This window comes from Pongo pygmaeus, chromosome X (genome assembly GCF_028885625.2).
Source record: "Pongo pygmaeus isolate AG05252 chromosome X, NHGRI_mPonPyg2-v2.0_pri, whole genome shotgun sequence".
Taxonomy (NCBI): Eukaryota; Metazoa; Chordata; class Mammalia; order Primates; family Hominidae; genus Pongo; species Pongo pygmaeus.
The window spans coordinates 143,767,126-143,785,014 of NC_072396.2; the positions used below are offsets into that span (position 1 = coordinate 143,767,126).

Consider the following 17,889-nt stretch of genomic DNA (forward strand, 5'->3'; position numbering starts at 1 on the left):
TGATGCTGCAATCCCATTACTGGGCATATACCCAAAGGACTATAAATCATGCTGCTATAAAGACACATACACACGTATGTTTATAGCGGCACTATTCACAACAGCAAAGACTTGGAACCAACCCAAATGTCCATCAATGGTAGACTGGATTAAGAAAATGTGGCACATATACACCATGGAATACTATGCAGCCATAAAAAAGGATGAGTTCATGTCCTTTGTAGGGACATGGATGAAGCTGGAAACCATCATTCTGAGCAAACTATCGCAAGGACAGAAAACCAAACACCGCATGTTCTCACTCACAGGTGGGAATTGAACAATAAGAACACTTGGACACAGGGTGGGGAACATCACACACCGGGGCCTGTCGTGGGGTGGTGGAGGGAGGAGGGATAGCATTAGGAGATATACCTAATGTAAATGACGAGTTAACGGGTGTAGCACATCAACATGGTACATGTATACATATGTAACAAACCTGCACATTGTGCACATGTACCCTAGAACTTAAAGTATAATAATAATAAAAATAAAGAATTTACTTCTGTAACTAAATACCACCTGTTCCCCAAAAATCTATGGAAATAAAAAATTTAAAAAACAAGTTAAAAAAAAAAAGGGATCCAAAAGTCTATGAGCAGATGAAGACAGCCAAGAGCAAGCAGCCTAGTGCTACAGGGCCTATTGGAAAAGTCGATTTCCTCCGTGTTCCATCTCCCCACCACACACATCTGCAGGGAGCTTGCTGATAGCAAGGCCTACACTTAGCCATCTATAATCCTTAAAGCACCAAGCCCATCACAGGTTCTCACCACATACCTGTGCTGCAAGGGAAGCAGGACTTCCTCAGTAAGACTCAACTTCCTCAGTAAGACCTTCAGACATAAAAGGCATCTAAGAGTATCCACCTGCCAGGGTTGCCATAAGTCATCAACAGAGTGTATTATTTTCCTAGGGCTGCCAGAACAAAATCGCCAACTGGATGTCTGAAAACAACAGGAATGCATTCCCTCACAGATCTGGAAGCTAGAAGTCTGAAATCAAGTTGTCAACAGAGACATGCTTCCTTGGCTAGTAGCTGCATCACTCCAATCTCTGCCCTCGTCTTCATATGGCCTGGTATGTCTCCTTGTGTCTCCAAATCTCTTTCTCCTTATAAAGACACCACTGATTGGATTTAGGGTTGACCCTAATTAAGTATGACCTTGTCTTAATTTGATTACTAGGTTCTTGCAAAAGTAATTGTGGGTTTCTTTTTTTGCCATTGAAGGTAATGCATCTGCAAAAAACATACAAACAAACAAACAAACAAACACCCTATTCCGAATAAGGCGACACTCTGAAATTCTGGGTAGACATGAATTTTGGTGGATGTATCACCATTCAGCACAGTATACAGAGCATGTGTGAAGGTACACAGTAAGTGACAGGCTCATGTGAACATCCTCCCTTCTTTCTACAAAGGTAGAAGAGTAGCAGAGGCCCCTTTCCCAGGAGGATAACCTGGGCTTATGGAGGGCTTTTTACTTAGACACTTACCAACCAAGTAGGAGCAACTGGAAGGAAAATGAAAGACAGAGTGGATGATAACTGTTTTCCTTCTCAGCCATTGCCCTTCTCCCGTGACTGCTCTGCCTTCATTTTTTCCTGTTTCCTCACTCCCCACCCACATGGGCAGTGCCATACAGAACACACACCTGCCTATCAGAGTAGAACTTCATACACTATCCAGGAATTGCCTCCTTACACTTAGGGAATATAATTTATTGCTAAAATTTCTCAGTGATGATGAGTATAGAATATCCCAGTGAGGGAATGTTTGTTGTGTGCAGCCTACGCAATAAATCATAAAGGCCAGCTTTTTAAAATGAATAAAAGGGAAAGAATGACTGAAAAAAACTACTCTAAAAATGCCTTCACAACTAGCTCTGATCCAAAATGCTATAATGTGATTTGGCTTTCTAATGCCAGGTAGCAGCCGTTGGTTCAAAAAAAAAAAAAAAAAAAAGGAAAAACATGAAATATCATGGCAAAGTATCAAAAGCCTTCATGAAAAAACAGATACAAATAAATATTCTATGTCCATCTTTAACACCAAAAGGCCAGGGATGTTCAACAAGCCCATATTTAGGAACCTGCACTTGATCTGATAGCTGTACTGAGTGTGCTCCTAATGTCAGTTTTGCTGTAAGTGCATAACAAACCCTACCAGCTCACAGAGGCTTGGATGCCTAGGAAATATGGTGACAATAATGGGGGCAGGATGGGCAGGGTCCTTACCCCCCACCCAGAACACAGGAATTTGTCAGACAATGAGGTAGCAGCCCTGGAGTCCTTCTGTGATTCCCTTTTGCCCCCAATACCAAATCTTAAATTCAGTTTTGAGTTGCTCAAAACATCATTACTTCTCAAAGGCAACTTGAACTGAGTCTCCTGCAATTTTAAAATGACCTTGACCTTTTCTGCTGTCAGTCTTGGCGATTTGGTGAAGTATTTACACAACCCTATTATTTCCCTTGAGAATTCCTTTTCCCTCCCTGTTTTTCTTCTATTCTTTACTCTCCCTTTATTCTTTCAAGATATTCACACTGCTTTATTCAAATTGTGATACTTAACACATCATTAATTTGCACCATTTCAAAGGTTTTCCATTTCTAGACCTATGCACATAATATGTACTATTGCAATACATTAGACTAAGGATTTAAAATCAGAACTATGGAATTGACATCAAAGGGAGGCCACATGCCATGTTACATTGGAAATACTTTGTTAAATGTACATAGGAACCTAATCTTCACATATGCTGAAAATTGGTACTGTTCACACTTATAAGAGCTACTAATATTATCTCTTACTAAAGTGTGTTTGGTGAAAGAAAAGTGTGTTTAAGTTTAAAACGTCCTGAGAATAACAGGTAAGTATCTGGGTCAAAATTCCCATTCAAGTAATTACATTTCCCCAGCCAAAAGTTAATTAGCACTTCTTAATAACACTGTTGGATAATGCTACTGAATAAGATTATTTGAGCAGGTACAAGTCTACAATGTACAAAACAACCTAGATCCCCATAGGTTACTTTTTCTATTAACTGGAAATCTGTGGTCTCTTATTTAAAGGTGAGCCCCCATTAAAGGAATCTTGGACAGTCCATTAAGACAAAAATAAACTTCATGTACATACTCTCCATAAACTCTTCTGAGAAAATATGATACTAATCACTTGCTTATCCAGCACAAAACCTATCAGTGCATGTCACCCATCAAGAACTCAGGTGATAATGGGAAGAAGGGCAAAACAGATTCTGTTAGAGGTGCACAATTGCACACACCCACAACCACACCCACACACAAAGTTTCAGAAATTGTTATTTACAGGAGAACTCCTCAACTCCTCACTAGGAACTTCCATTTTCCTACTTTACACAAAGTTTTTACAGGGTTGGCTAATTCTCTCCATCTGAATATCCTAGAACTACCAAATGAGAGGGAGGAGAGTGAGCAAGTGCTACCAGTAGGCCTCTAACAACAACTCAAAGTGATAGCTGCTAGCCTGCCAGAGAAGAAGACAGAAAAACTCAGAAACTCCAGCCCAAGAACTCAAAAAGTTCTTGGTTTCAGACCATTTGTTGCAGGATAAAGTGATCCCTGTACCTCAAGAACTGATACTTATTAGGAAGATTCTGGGTTGCCAACAAAAGATAAAATACATTCAGCAGTATTTGCTTTAAAAAACCAAAGTAGTGACTAATTCATTTTAAAAAGAGACTACTGAAACTTTTCAAATTAAAACTGCTTTGCTATCTAAATGGCAAATGGTCAAACCCACCTATCCACAATGACTCCCTCCCTGGTGCTCAAAGAGATAAGGTGGTGTTAAAGAGAAGGCTTTGTTTGGAGGTGGTGGCTTGGGATTCTTTTCAAATAGTGAATCTTCTTCTTCCTGTTATTGTATCTAGCCCTCATCTAGCCTGTGAAGTAGGCTGAGTCCACCTGCAGTGCCTTCTCTCTATCCTATCAACAAATATTTACTGAGTCCTTTCTATGTGCCAGGCACTGTGCCACATAACTGGCAATAGGAACAAGATAGAAACAGCCAATGCCTGCACACAGCCGATAGACTACACAACTTATAAAATACCAATTACTCATTGTATGATAAGCACTGGGATGCAGTAAACCTAAGAGATACAAGAACTCCAAGGAGCAGCCCCTAATTCTGCTTTGACTCCATTACTTTAGTAGCCTCATGCTAGTAGCCTAGGCCACTTGTTTCAGTGGCCCACATAGGGTGCTACACCCACAGCAATGTCTCATGCCTGAATCTTTTCTCATACTCTGTCCATATCCTTTTAATACTTAGCTCTCCTGGGCCCCGTATGTTAGGAAGTTAAGACTCCTAAGAGGACACAATCAGATAAACCACGCATTCTCAAAGGGTCAATACAGTCTCCAAAGGGTTGAAGTTGGTTCTTCGGGAGGGAAGAAAAAAAAAAAACTTACATATTACAATGGTTTTTGGCTCTCGAGAGCTCAACCCTACCCAACAAAATCTTACAGCTTGTTATTTAATTTCTCCTGTTGTGTTTTCTTGGGTATCATACTAGTAACACTGACCTTGACTTCATAGAAGACATACAAAATGTACGCCAGATCAGTACTAGAAAACTATGGTGAATAGATGACTGTGATTGGAAACTTTCTCTCCATTGATCACCCATTCTAAAAGTTAAATGGCAGAGGTGGCTGCCACTGGCTGCCTTGTAAACGTGGTTTATATTTGATCTTCAGTTTATATGTTATCATTTAATTCTAATAACATTATTCAGCCCATTATTAATTATGTCAAATATAAAGAAAAACTGTTAGCAAGATCTGAATGACTGTCTAGCAGCTAGTTAAATTAGAAGTTATTTTCCCATATCAAGCAGTAGTTAAATGTTAAGTTCAGTAAAATTTTTTAAGAAGCTAATTTAATTTTTTCAATTACTTTACTTTTGCCGGAAAAAGAGCAGATTTGGATGAATTTTTTAAACATTGAAGCACCTTGCTATTAAATATTACAAATTTATATAAATCATTAATTTGTATATGTAGTTGATACATTGAAATTTTTAAGTAAATAAATTAAATTAAAATGTACTCAGCAAATACAAAGTTAATTGTTAATAGCTTTTTAATTTTTAACTTAATTGTTAACTGCAAATGTTAGTCATTCTTAATCGTTCATGTTATAAAAAGAGTAAGTAGGCCTTATACTTATCCTTGTTCTATATAAAGGACAGATATAGGTACAACACATAAATAGTATATCTCTGGTATTAAAATGTCATGGGGAACAATTAGGAAAAATGTCCAGAAAGGCTCCTTAGGGGAGCAATAATGAAAAATAAAAAGCCTTGAGAAACATTAAGATAAGCTAATCTCCACTGCCTGAATGAGAGCTAACTGTAACACCATTAACAGAGACTGGGTAACAAGAGGGTGCCTCTGTGTACTAGAATTTGACGAATTCCCTGAAGATGGAAAACACATGGGATCAGATCGACAAGAGAAGAGCAAACCATAGCTCAAATCATGTGCAGGAAAGGTAAAAGAAGATCCAGACAAACACTAAATTCAGAGCGAACTGTCATAAAAAAAAAACGGAGGAGGCCCTGGGGCGATTACCGGTGTGATTAAGTTAAAAAAAAAAAAAAACGACGAGGCCAGTATGTACTGGGCAGTAAGTACTCCGACGTGGGCCCAGCACACAGGTGCACAAATACACATACTGAACAGCGGCCTTCAACCACAGACTAAAACCTGAAAACATTATAAAAGGGAACTCTGGTTCTAGGGCCTGATCAAGCAGTGTGGCTAATTCTGAATCAACAAATATGTGGGGGGAAAGGTTGGAAAGGTGGATCTACCCAGAATGGAGATCCCTGAAGCCTTATTTGTTTAGAATAAAGCTCCGTTCACTATCATATGGGACTTGGGATCCCCAGTCTGAATGCCTACTCCATGCCCAGAAACCTGAAATGACTTCCCACTGCCCAGGGGAAAAAAATCAAATCTCTGAAAGAAAGTTTACAAAGCTCTTCTTGATGCCCCCCAGACCCTGTGCTTCAGGCAAACTGAATTTCATGCTGTTTTTCCACCATGTGTTTCTCTCTCTCTCACCGCCAAGCCCTCACACAAAGCCTTCCCTTTGTCGGGAATACTCCTTCACCTGCAGCCTTTTGTACTGTTCCTTTACTGGGTAACTCTTACTCATGTTTTGGGATCTCAGCTTTTTGACCTTCCCCCACTCCTACCTCCCTTCCCCCAAGGTCTAAATGGATGCCCCTACTATGTCCTTCTCTTACTGCACTCAGAAAAATAAGTAAGCAATTGGAGTCTAGCACTGTTTAGGTGCTCACTGTACTGTGAGCTCCGTAAAGGCAGGGATAATCTCTACCCTTGTGATCAGTGAATCCTCAGGGCCTACTTCTGGTTAATAGCTCAATAAAAAGTATTGATCAGATTGAACTGAAATGGGTGGAAGAGAGATTTGGACCTTGGTAGGGCTTTTGGCTGTCAATTCACCCTCTACAGACAGCCAAGAATTCCAACTATTGGCAGGTCCAACCTGGCTTCCACTTTCCCAGCTATTTCTGGTTTTATAGAAATTTGCCTCAATGTCTGTTGCCACATGGTTTTTCAACCACTATTGCCAGTTATCTTTATGAAGAGATAATGAAAAAAAAAAAAAAATCCTATCCTAATCTCAGAATCAGGAAATGAAGTCTGACGACTGGCTCTATCCCTTATCAGATTTCTGACCTTAGCCAAATAGCCTCCTGTCCCCTAGACCTCAGTTAGTGAAAGAAATGGGCTATAATTTCTTCTAGGACTTTCCTCCTCTTCTAACATCTATGACTTTTAATCCATATAAATCAACTCATTCCTGTGCCACTGGGTGGAAGGGAGTTTTCCCTTCTTTTAAATTTAAAAACTAGGAAAAATAACAGAGACAAGGAAAAGCCACTGTTGTGAGTTAAATTATGTCCCCCAAAACGATATGTTTAAATCCTAACTCCCAAGTACCTGTGAATGTGACTTTATTCGGAAATAAAGTCTCTACAGATATAATCAAAGTAAGATGAGGTCATAGTGGACTAGGTTAATTGGGCCCTAATCCAATGACTGTTATCATTATAAGTAGAGGAAAATTTGGACGCAGAGAAAAGGGAAATACACGCAGACACATGGGAAAAGGCCTTGAGAAGACAGAGGCAGAGACTGGAATGTCAAAGATTGTTAGCAACCACCAGAAGCTAGAAGAGGCAAGGAAGCACTCTCCCCTAGAGTCCTACTAATACTTGGATTTCAGACTTCTAGCCTCCAGAACTATGAGACAATGATTTTCTGTTGTTTCAAGGAATCAAATTTGTAGTCATCTGTTAGAACAATTCTAGGAAACAAACACAGATACCATCTTGAGAAAAGACCAAACACAAAAGAGTCTTCTGATTTTACCTGAAATCTAACACCCCATGACTACTCCCTTGTATATGCACACATAGGTCCCACTGGTGAGAAAATTTCCTATGACCACTACTAGCAAGATGAGGTTCTGGCTAAACAGAAGCAAGCATGTGTGCAGGAGTGGGCAAGGGGACAAAAAATAGCACTCCTGAGAGTCACCATGAGGTTTTTCCACTCAGAACATTATGTGCTGATCACAAAGCATGCCATAACTCATTATTTTAAGAGCACTGATGAAGCGATGGATTGACCAACTCCAAATCAGCAACAGGGAGGTATCCAGGACAACGTATCAATTGTCTAAAGAAAGGGCTGGATAAATACATAACATAACCATGGAAGCAATAATTATGAACAAGGGCTCTTCTGCAGATATTAAATGAGAGTCATGTGTTCAGACAATTACCGCCTGTAAATTAGAGAAGTCTCCAATAGCAAAATGTAGCCATTAAATGACAATAAGCCCTTAACAACAACAAAAGGTGTGACTGCTTTTCATTAAGCAAAGGATTCAAGAGACAAAACATGCAATCTGCAATAGTAAAAATGATGTGGCAAGTGTAGTCAGGAGCCCTAGGCCCTGTCCCTGGCTCTGTGCTCATTTAAGGAACGTAGCAACACTTGTGCTTTCAATATATTTTGATTGAGAAAACAACAAACTGCAAGCAGCTACCATGTCTTGGGTAGTTCTTTTAATTTGTATATTAGTAGTAATAAAGGTTAATATATACAGCACTTACTTTGTACCAGGAACTGTTCTAAGGATTTTTAAAAAATATTTAATGTAAGGTAGACAACAACCTTTTGAGGTACATGCTATTATTATATTCATTTCCCAGACAAGGATGTTGAGGCTCAGAGAAGTTAAGCAATTTGTCTAGCATCATTATACATACATACAAAGCTTGTATGTTCTAGATGGAGAATCTCAAACCATGCAGTCTGGTTCCAGAGCTTATTTCTTATCCTGCCATCACAAGAGTATGCATATACTTGTGAAAAACAGGAGCACATATACAGGCCATATTAATCATTTAGTCTATAGCTAAAACTAGGTGTGCATATTTAGTACCTTAAGCATTAATGACACCCCCATACCCTCAGGGTCCATAGCTCCTGACTACTTACCACATCGTTTTTGCTATTGCAGACCCTACTTTTTGTGTCTTGAAGCCTCTTCTTAATGAAAAGCAATTGCTTCTTAATGAAAAGCAATTGTCATGTAGTAGCTACATTTTGATATTGGGGATCTCTAATTTACATGCAATAACATGAGACCCAGCACTGAAGATGCTTTAGAGCCTAATCCAGCTCTGTCTCTCTATAGGCCCTTCCAGGTCAGTGCTGGCCAACAAGTATCTACTAGAAAGAAAGTCTCCCAACTTAAGCAAAGAAATCCCCCAACACTCAGATGACAGGTGGAAGGATCCAAACTTCTTTGACTTTTTAGTTTGTCTCCATGAGTTATCTTCAGGACACTGCAGCTAACCGTGGACTACTTTGACTCACCATTCTAGGGTAGGGACTATAAGTTTCTGGGGGCAGGAAGAAAGGCAGAAATGTGCAAAAGTTCTTACTGGCCACAACACAGGAGACTAGCTCCAGCAGTCTTCAGAGGCATTTCTGCCCTGGAGATGTAGACGCCTAGTGAACTGAAGATGGGTGCAGAAGAGTAGGGAAATGCTTGTCTGAGAAGTCAATTTTTCTCCTCTGCTTAACATGAGCTCCCAAAGAACAATAGACCTGATACAAAAGCAGTCTTCTGGAACTTGTCCTCCCCACTCTTCAGAAAGTGCTTGGGATCATGGTTTAGGGATTTCCATTGCTAATGGCCACCTCCTGGTAAAAGCTGCTAGGCCAGGGATATGCAAGCCACAGCTCGGGGCTGTTTTTCAGAGTGAGCCCTGAGCAGCAGAGTATTCTCCAGACCCAAGAAGCTTTCCCACAGGCAGGGAAAGTCAATGTTTGGTGAGGCTTGAAGTTTATACAATTTCAGAGACTCTTTTTAGGAATGGAATACAAAATGATGAACATAAAATTGTTTTGTCAGGGGTGAGCCCTGGTCAGCAGAGTCTTCTCCTGTGAGAGAAAATAAATCACCCAAAACTTCTTTAGATTCATTATAAATCCACTTTTGCCCACAAGTTTTTTAAATGTCACATGCAGACAACTGAACTTACTACCTCCCCTCTCCCCTCACATTCTATGGGGACAGGCTCTAAGGTGGCCCCCATGATCTCTGCTTCCTGGTATTCATGCCCCTGTATAAACTCCTCCCTTTGATCCTGACTTGCTTCTAACCAACAGGACATTGCCAAGGTGATAAGATGAATTTGATTATGTGTACATGATTACAATGCATCAAAATGTAACATTTATATTGCTAAGTGACTCCCTTACTGGCTTTGAATAAGCAAGGAGTCTTATTGGGAAGGCCCATGTGGCAAGAAACTGAGTGTGGTCTCTGACCAACAGCCAGTTAGAAACCGAGGCCTTCAACCTTAAAGTCCACAGGCCTAAGTCGTTCTCCAACTTTAGTATGCACAAGAATAATCAAGGGAGCTTATGATAGTATTTATTCTAACATATTCTACCATTCTTAACAAAATCACAGCCCACTCCCAGAGATTTTTATTCAGTAACTCCACCACGGGGCACATACTTAACATCTAAGGTGAGAAAAAGTACACTGCAGTCGACAAGCCAACAAGTTTAAGCTTTATGGGCCACAATAAATGAAGGTGAGAAAAAAGTACCTGGTCCTTATGTTATTGCTTTATGTCAAATTGAAATGAGAAGTAAAACGCTAAGGAAACTAAGTAAACACCAAAAAGTCATCTGAGGAAAACAAGAACCAAACAGAGGCGGCTGAGAAAATCTAGGAGTACAACACACTATTCCAGGAACCATTAGAAGGGCAAACTGCCAATATGAGAAGAGAATGGGAAGGAAAGTGACATTTGCTGAGCATCTACCATATGCCAGCCACGTGAAATATGCTATAAGTCTGATTATTATCATTATTATTATTATTATTTCCTTACCATAGCCCTGTAATGTAGGAATTGTAATCCCTATTTCACCGATAAGCAAACTAAAACTCGGAAGCTATATCATCTGCCAAAGGTCACACGACTAATAAGTGGCAAAGCAAGGACTCAAACCCAGGTATTTCTGATTTAGACCCAGGCACTTTGTACTAGATCAGATTATAATGAGCCCCACCTTCCACTGCTATCTTGTTTAAATTTACTCCAAACTGCCATCTGAGAGACCTCTGCTATGGTTTAAATGTATCCTCCAAAAGTTCATGTGTTGGAAACTTAATACTTCTACCCTCATAAAGGGATTAACGTCACTATCAGGAGTGAGTTTGTTATCTCAGGAGTGGCTTTGTTATAAAAGCAAGCTCTCTCTAGCTCTCTTGTTCTTGCCTTCTTAACATGTGATGCCCTTCACCATGTTGTGATGCAGCAAGAAGGCCTTCACCCAATGCAGGTGTAATGGTTTTTAACTTCCCAGCCTCCAGAACCATGAGCTAAATTAACATCTTTATTTTATAAATTACCCAGTCTGTGGTATTCTGTTTTAGCAATAGAAAACAAAGAAAGAAAATCAGTACCAGAAAGTGGTGTTGTTGCTACAACAAATATCTGAAAATGTGGAAGCAGCCTTAGAACTGGATGATGGGTAGGGGCTGGAAGAAGTTATAGGATGTGGCTGTTGGGGTGGCCAAATAGGAACAGCTCTTGTCTGCAGCTCCCAGTAAGATCAATGCAGAAGGCATGTGATTTCTGCATTTCCAACTGAGGTACCCAGCTCATCTCATTGGAACTGGTTAGACAGTGGGTGCAGCCCATGGAGGGCAAGCCAAACCAGGGTGGGGCGTTGCCTCACCCAGGAAGTGCAAGGGGGTGGGAAACTCCCTCCCCTAGCCAATGGAAGCCCTGAAGGAATGTGCCATGCGGAATGGTGCATTCCAGCCCAGATACTATGCCCTTCCCATGGTATTCACAACCCACAGACTAGGAGGTTCTCTCAGGTGCTAACACCACCAGGGCCCTGGGTTTCAAGCACAAAACTGTGCAGCCATTTGGGCAGACACCTAGCTAGCTGCAGCATTTTTTTTTTTTTTTTTGATACCCCAGTGGTGCCTGGAACACCAGAGAGAGAAAACCGTTCACTCCCCTGGATAGCAGGGTGCAGCCAGGGAGCCAAGTGGTCTAGCTCAGCAGAGCCCACCCCCATGGAGCCCAGCAAGCTAAAATTCAATGGTTTGAAATTCTTGCTGCCAGGAAAGCAGACTGAAGTAGACCTGGGACACTCCAGCTTGGTGGGGGGAGAGGCATCATACATTACTGAGGCTTGAGTAGGCAGGTTTCCCCTCACAGTGTAAAGAAAGCTGCCAAGAAGTTCAAACTGGGCAGAGCCAGGTGCAAAATGGCTCTGCAGCCAGACTGCCTCTCCAGATTCCTCCTCTCTGGGCAGGGCATCTCTGAGAGAAAGGAATTGCTAACTAGAATAACCAGTTTAAAGAATAACACAAATGACCTGATGGAGGTGAAAAACACAGCATAAGAACTTTGTGAAGCATACAGAGGTATCAGTAGCCAAATCAGTCAAGCAAAAGAAAGGATATCAGAGATTGAAGATCAACTTAATGAAATAAAGCATGAAGAGAAGATTAGAGAAACAAGAATGAAAAGGAACAAACAAAGCCTCCAAGAAATATGGGACTATGTGAAAACACCAAACCTACATTTGACTGGTGTACCTGAAAGTGATGGGAGAATGGAACCAAGTTGGAAAATACTCTTCAGGATATTATCCAGGAGAACTTCCCTAACCTAGCAAGACAGGCCAATGTTCAAATTCAGGAAATACAGAAAACACCACAAAGATACCCCTTGAGAAGAGCAACCCCAAGACACATAATCATCAGATTCACTAAGGCTGAAATGAAGGAAAAAAATGTTAAGGGCAGCCAGAGAAAAAGGTTGGGTTACCCACAAAGGGAAGACCATCAGGCTAATAGCACATCTCTCTGCAGAAACCCTACAAGCCAGAAGAGAGTGGGGGCCAATATTCAACATTCTTACAGAAAAGAATTTTTGACCCAGAATTTCATATCCAGCCAAACTAAGCTTCGTAAGTGAAGGATAAATAAAATACTTTACAGACAGCCAAATGCTAAGAGATTTTGTCACCAGCAGGCCTGCCTTACAAGAGCTCCTGAAGGAAGCACTAAATATGAAAAGGAACAACCGGTACCAGCCACTGCAAAAACATACCAAATTGTAAAGACCATCAACACTACAAAGAAACTGCATCAACAAATGGGCAAAATAACCAGTTAGCATCATAATGACAGGATCAAATTCACACATAACAATATTAACCTTAAATGTAAATGGGCTAAATGCCCCAATTAAAAGACACAGACTGGCAAATTGGATAAAGAGTCAAGACCCATCAGTGTGCTGTATTCAGGAGACTCATCCCACGTGCAAAGACACACAGAGGCTCAAAATGAAGGGATGGAGGAATATTTACCAAGCAAAGAGAAAGCAAAAAACAAAAAGTGTGGGTTATAATCCTATTCTCTGATAAAACAGAGTTTAAACCAACAAAGATCAAAAAAGACAAAGAAGGGCAATATATAATGGTAAAGGGATCAATTCAACAAGAAGAGCTAACTATCCTAAATATATATGCACCCAATTAAGGAGCACCAAGATTCATAAAGCAAGCCCTTAGAGACCTACAAAGAGACTTAGACTCCCACACAATAATACTGGGAGACTTTAACACCTCACTGTCAATATCAGACAGATCAATGAGACAGAAAATTAACAAGGATATTCACGACTTGAACACAGCTCTGGACCAAGCAGACCTAACAGACATCTACAGAACTCTCCACCCCAAATGAACAGAAGATACATTCTTCTCAGCACCACATCACACTTATTCTAAAATCAACCACATAATTGGAAGTAGAACACTCCTCAGCAAATGCAAAAGAATGGAAATCATAACAAACAGTCTCTCAGACCACAGTGCAATCAAATTAAAACTCAAGATTAAGAAACTCACTCAAAACTGCACAACCACATGGAAACTCAACAACCTGCTCCTGAATGACCACTGGGTAAATAACAAAATGAAGGCAGAAATAAATAAGTTCTTTGAAACCAATGAGAACAAAGACACAACCAGAATCTGTAGGACACAGCTAAAGCAGTGTTTAGAGGGAAATTTATAGCACTGAATGCCCACAGGAGAAAGTGGGAAAGATCTAAAATTGACACCCTAAAATCACAATTGAAAGAACTAGAGAAGCAAGAGCAAATGAAATCAAAAGCTAGCAGAGGACAAGAAATAACTAACATCAGAGCAGAACCGAAGGAGATAGAGACATGAAAAGACCTTTAAAAAAATCAAGGAATCCAGGAGCTGATTTTTTGAAAAGATTAACAAAATAGATCGACTGCTAGCCAGACTGACTAATAAAGAAGAAAAGAGAGAAGAATCAAATAGACACAATAAAAAATGATAAAGGGGATATCACCACTGATCCCACAGAAACACAACTACCATCAGAGAATACTATAAACACCTCTATGCAAATAAACTAGAAAATCTAGAAGAAATGGATAAATTCCTGGACACATGCACCCTCCCAATACTAAACCAGGAAGAAGTCAATTCCCTGAATAGACCAATGACAAGTTCTGAAATCGAGGCAGTAATTAATAGCCTACCAACCAAAAAAACCCAGGACCAGATGGATTCACAGCTGAATTCTACCAGAGGTACAAAGAGGAGCTGGTGCCATTCCTTCTGAAACTATTCCAAACAACAAAAAAAGAGGGACTCCTCCCTAACTCATTTGATGAGGCCAGCATCATCCTGCTACCAAAACCTGGCAGAGACACTACAACAACAAAAAAATTTCAGGCCAATATCCATGATGAACATAGATGCAAAAATTCTCAATAAAATACTGGCAAAATGAATCTAGCAGCACATTAAAAAGTTTATCCACCACGATCAAGTGGGCTTCATCCCTGGGATGCAAGGCTGGTTTAACATACACAAATCAATAAACGTAATCTATCACATAAACAGAACCAATGACAAAAACCACATGATTATCTCAATAGATGCAGTAAAGGGCTTCAATAATATTCAACACTCCTTCATGCTAAAAATCCTCAATAAACTAGGTATTGATGGAACATATCTCAAAATAATAAGAGCTATTTATGACAAACTCACAGCCAATATCATAATGAATGGGCAAAAGCTGGAAGCATTCCCTTTGAAAATCGGCACAAGACAATATACTCTCTCTTAGCACGCCTATTCAATAAAGTATGGGAAGTCTGGCCAGGGCAATCAGGCAAGAGAAAGAAATAAAGCATATTTAAACAGGAAGAGAGGAAGTCAAATTGTCTCTGTATGCACATGACATGATTGTAAATTTAGAGAATCCCATTGCCTCAGGCCAAAATCTCCTTAAGCTGATAAGCAACTTCAGCAAAGTCTCAGGATACAAAATCAATGAGTGCAAAAATCACAAGCATTCCTATACACCAATAATAGACAAACAGAAAGCCAAGTTATGAGTGAACTCCCATTCACAATTACTACAAAGAGAATAAAATAGCTAGGAATACAACTTAAAGGGATGTGAAGGACCTCTTCAAGGAGAACTACAAACCACTGCTCAAGGAAATAAGAGAGGACACAAATGAAAAAACATTCCATGCTCATGGATAGGAAGAATCAATACCATGAAAATGGCCATACTGCCCATAGTAATTTATGGATTCAATGCTATTCCCATCAAGCTACCATTGACTTTCTTCACAGAATTAGAAAAAACTACTTTAAATTTCATATAGAACCACAAAAAGAGCCTGTATAGGCAAGACAATCCTAAGCAAAAAGAACAAAGCTGGAGGCATCACACTACCTGACTTCAAACTACACTACAGGGCTACAGTAAGCAAAACAGCATGGTGCTGGTACAAAAACAGATATAAAGACCAATGGAACAGAACACAGCCTCAGAAATAAAGCCACACATCTACAACCATCTGATCTTTGACAAACCTGACAAAAACAAGCAATGGGGAAAGGATTCCCTATTTAATAAATGGTGGTGGGAAAACTGGCTAGCCATATGCAGAAAACTGAAACTGGACCCCTTCCTTACATCTTATACAAAAATTAACTCAAGATGGATTAAACGTAAGACCTAAAACCATGAACACTCTAGAGGAAAACCTAGGCAATACCGTTCAGGACATAGGCACACGCAAAGACGTCATGACTAAAATACCAAAAGCAATGGCAACAAAAGCCAAAATTGACAAATGGGATCTAATTAAACTAAAGAGCTTCTGAACAGCAAAAGAAACTATCATCAGGGTGAACAGGCAACCTACAGAATGGGAGAAAATTTTTGCATTTTATCCATCTGACAAAGGGCTAACATCCAGAATCTACAAGGAACTTAAGATGAAAAAATCTACAAGGAACAAGATGAAAACAAACAACTCCATCAAAAAGTGGGCAAAGGATATGAACAGACACTTCTCAAAAGAAGACATTTATGTGACCAACAAACATATGAAAGAAAGCTCATCATCGCTGGTCATTAGAGAAATGCAAATCAAAACCACAATGAGATACCATCTCATGCCAGTTAGAATGGCGATCATTAAGAAGTCAGGAAACAACAGATGCTGCAGAGGATGTGGAGAAATAGGAATGCTTTTACACTGTTGGTGGGAGTGTAAATTAGTACAACCATTGTGGAAGATAGTGTGGTGATTCCTCAAGGATCTAGAACCAGAAATACCATTTGACCCAGCAATCCCATTACTGGGTATATACCCAAAGGATTATAAATCATTCTACTATAAAGACACATGCACACGTATGTTTATTGCAGCACTATTCACAATAGCAAAGATGGAACCAACCCAAATGCCCATCAATGATAGACTGGATAAAGAAAATGTGGCACATATACACCATGGAATTCTATGCAGCCATAAAAAAGGATGAGTTTATGTCCTTTGCAGGGATATGGATGAAGCTGGAAACCATCATTCTCAGCAAACTAACACAGGAACAGAAAACCAGACACTGCATGCTCTCACTCATAAGTGGGAGTTGAACAATAAGAACACATGGACACAGGAAGGGGCACATCACACACCAGGGCCTGTCAGGGGGTGGGGGCCTAGGGGAGGGATAGCACTAGGAGAAATACCTAATGTAAATGACGGGTTGATGGGTGCAGCAAACCACCATGGCACGTGTGTACCTGTGTAACAAACCTGCATGTTCTGCCCATGTATCCCAGAACTTTAAGCATAATAATTTTAAAAAAAAAAGAACAAGAAGTTGTACACTGGAGAAATCAAACTCAAGGATGGTGAGGGAGTCCTGATCACATTGTTGGAGGTCATTCAGCTTTGAAGTCAGGTCTACTTTTACTCCTTTCAGGTATGCAAATCAATATTATAATAACTACTACTACTACTACTACTATTACTGCCACCACTACTATCACCACCACCATTATTATTTCTATTATTATTTGGGTTAATGTCTGTTTCTATCAAATGAACTCAACAACTCTAAAATTTTCCTTAAGTTTTCTTAGGAAAATCCAGTCTAAGGATGCTGTGCATTAGAGATCCAAAAACAGTATGTTCAAACAGCATCATGAATTTAAGTTGGAATGACTGAGCACAGCATGCTTATTTGGTATGTCTTTTTCCTCTAGAATATTCCCCCCAAATATTCCAAATAAGGAATCATACTTTGTGAACAACCAAAACTGAAGTATTTATGACAACGTTAAGGTGGGGGCTGACAACTCTGAAATTTGCAGGGCAGGCTTGCAGACTGGAAATTCAGGCTGGGTTTTCATGTGGTAGTTCTGTGGATAATTCCTTCTACGTTGGGGAACCTCAGTTTTTGCTAATAAGGTTTCCAACTGATTGGATGAGGGCCATGTGCATTATGGAGATTAATCTTTTTTTCTTAAGGTCTACTGATTTAAATGTCAAATCACATCTAAAAGTACCACTAGCCAGGTGCAGTGGCTCACGCCTGTAATCTCCGCACTTTTAGAGCCAAGGCGGGTGGATCACTTAAGCCCAGGAGTTTGAGAGCAGCTTGGGCAACATAGCAAGACCTTGTCACTACAAAAATTAACAAATTTTGCCGGGCGTCATGAGAAGCCAAGGTGGGAGGATTGCTTAAGCCCAGGAGGCTGAGGCTGCACTGAGCCAAATTGCACCACTGCACTCCAACCTGGGTGATAGAGTGAAACCTTGTCTCAAATAAA

The 17,889-nt window shown here is 40.1% G+C and overlaps 1 protein-coding gene across 7 annotated transcripts in view; it reads right to left on the reverse strand.

The window, feature by feature from the left end:
• The window catches only part of FGF13 (fibroblast growth factor 13), a 610,237-nt gene that overhangs the window by 533,719 nt on the left and 58,629 nt on the right, over positions 1 to 17,889 (reverse strand). The gene's annotated exons all lie outside the window — the stretch shown is intronic.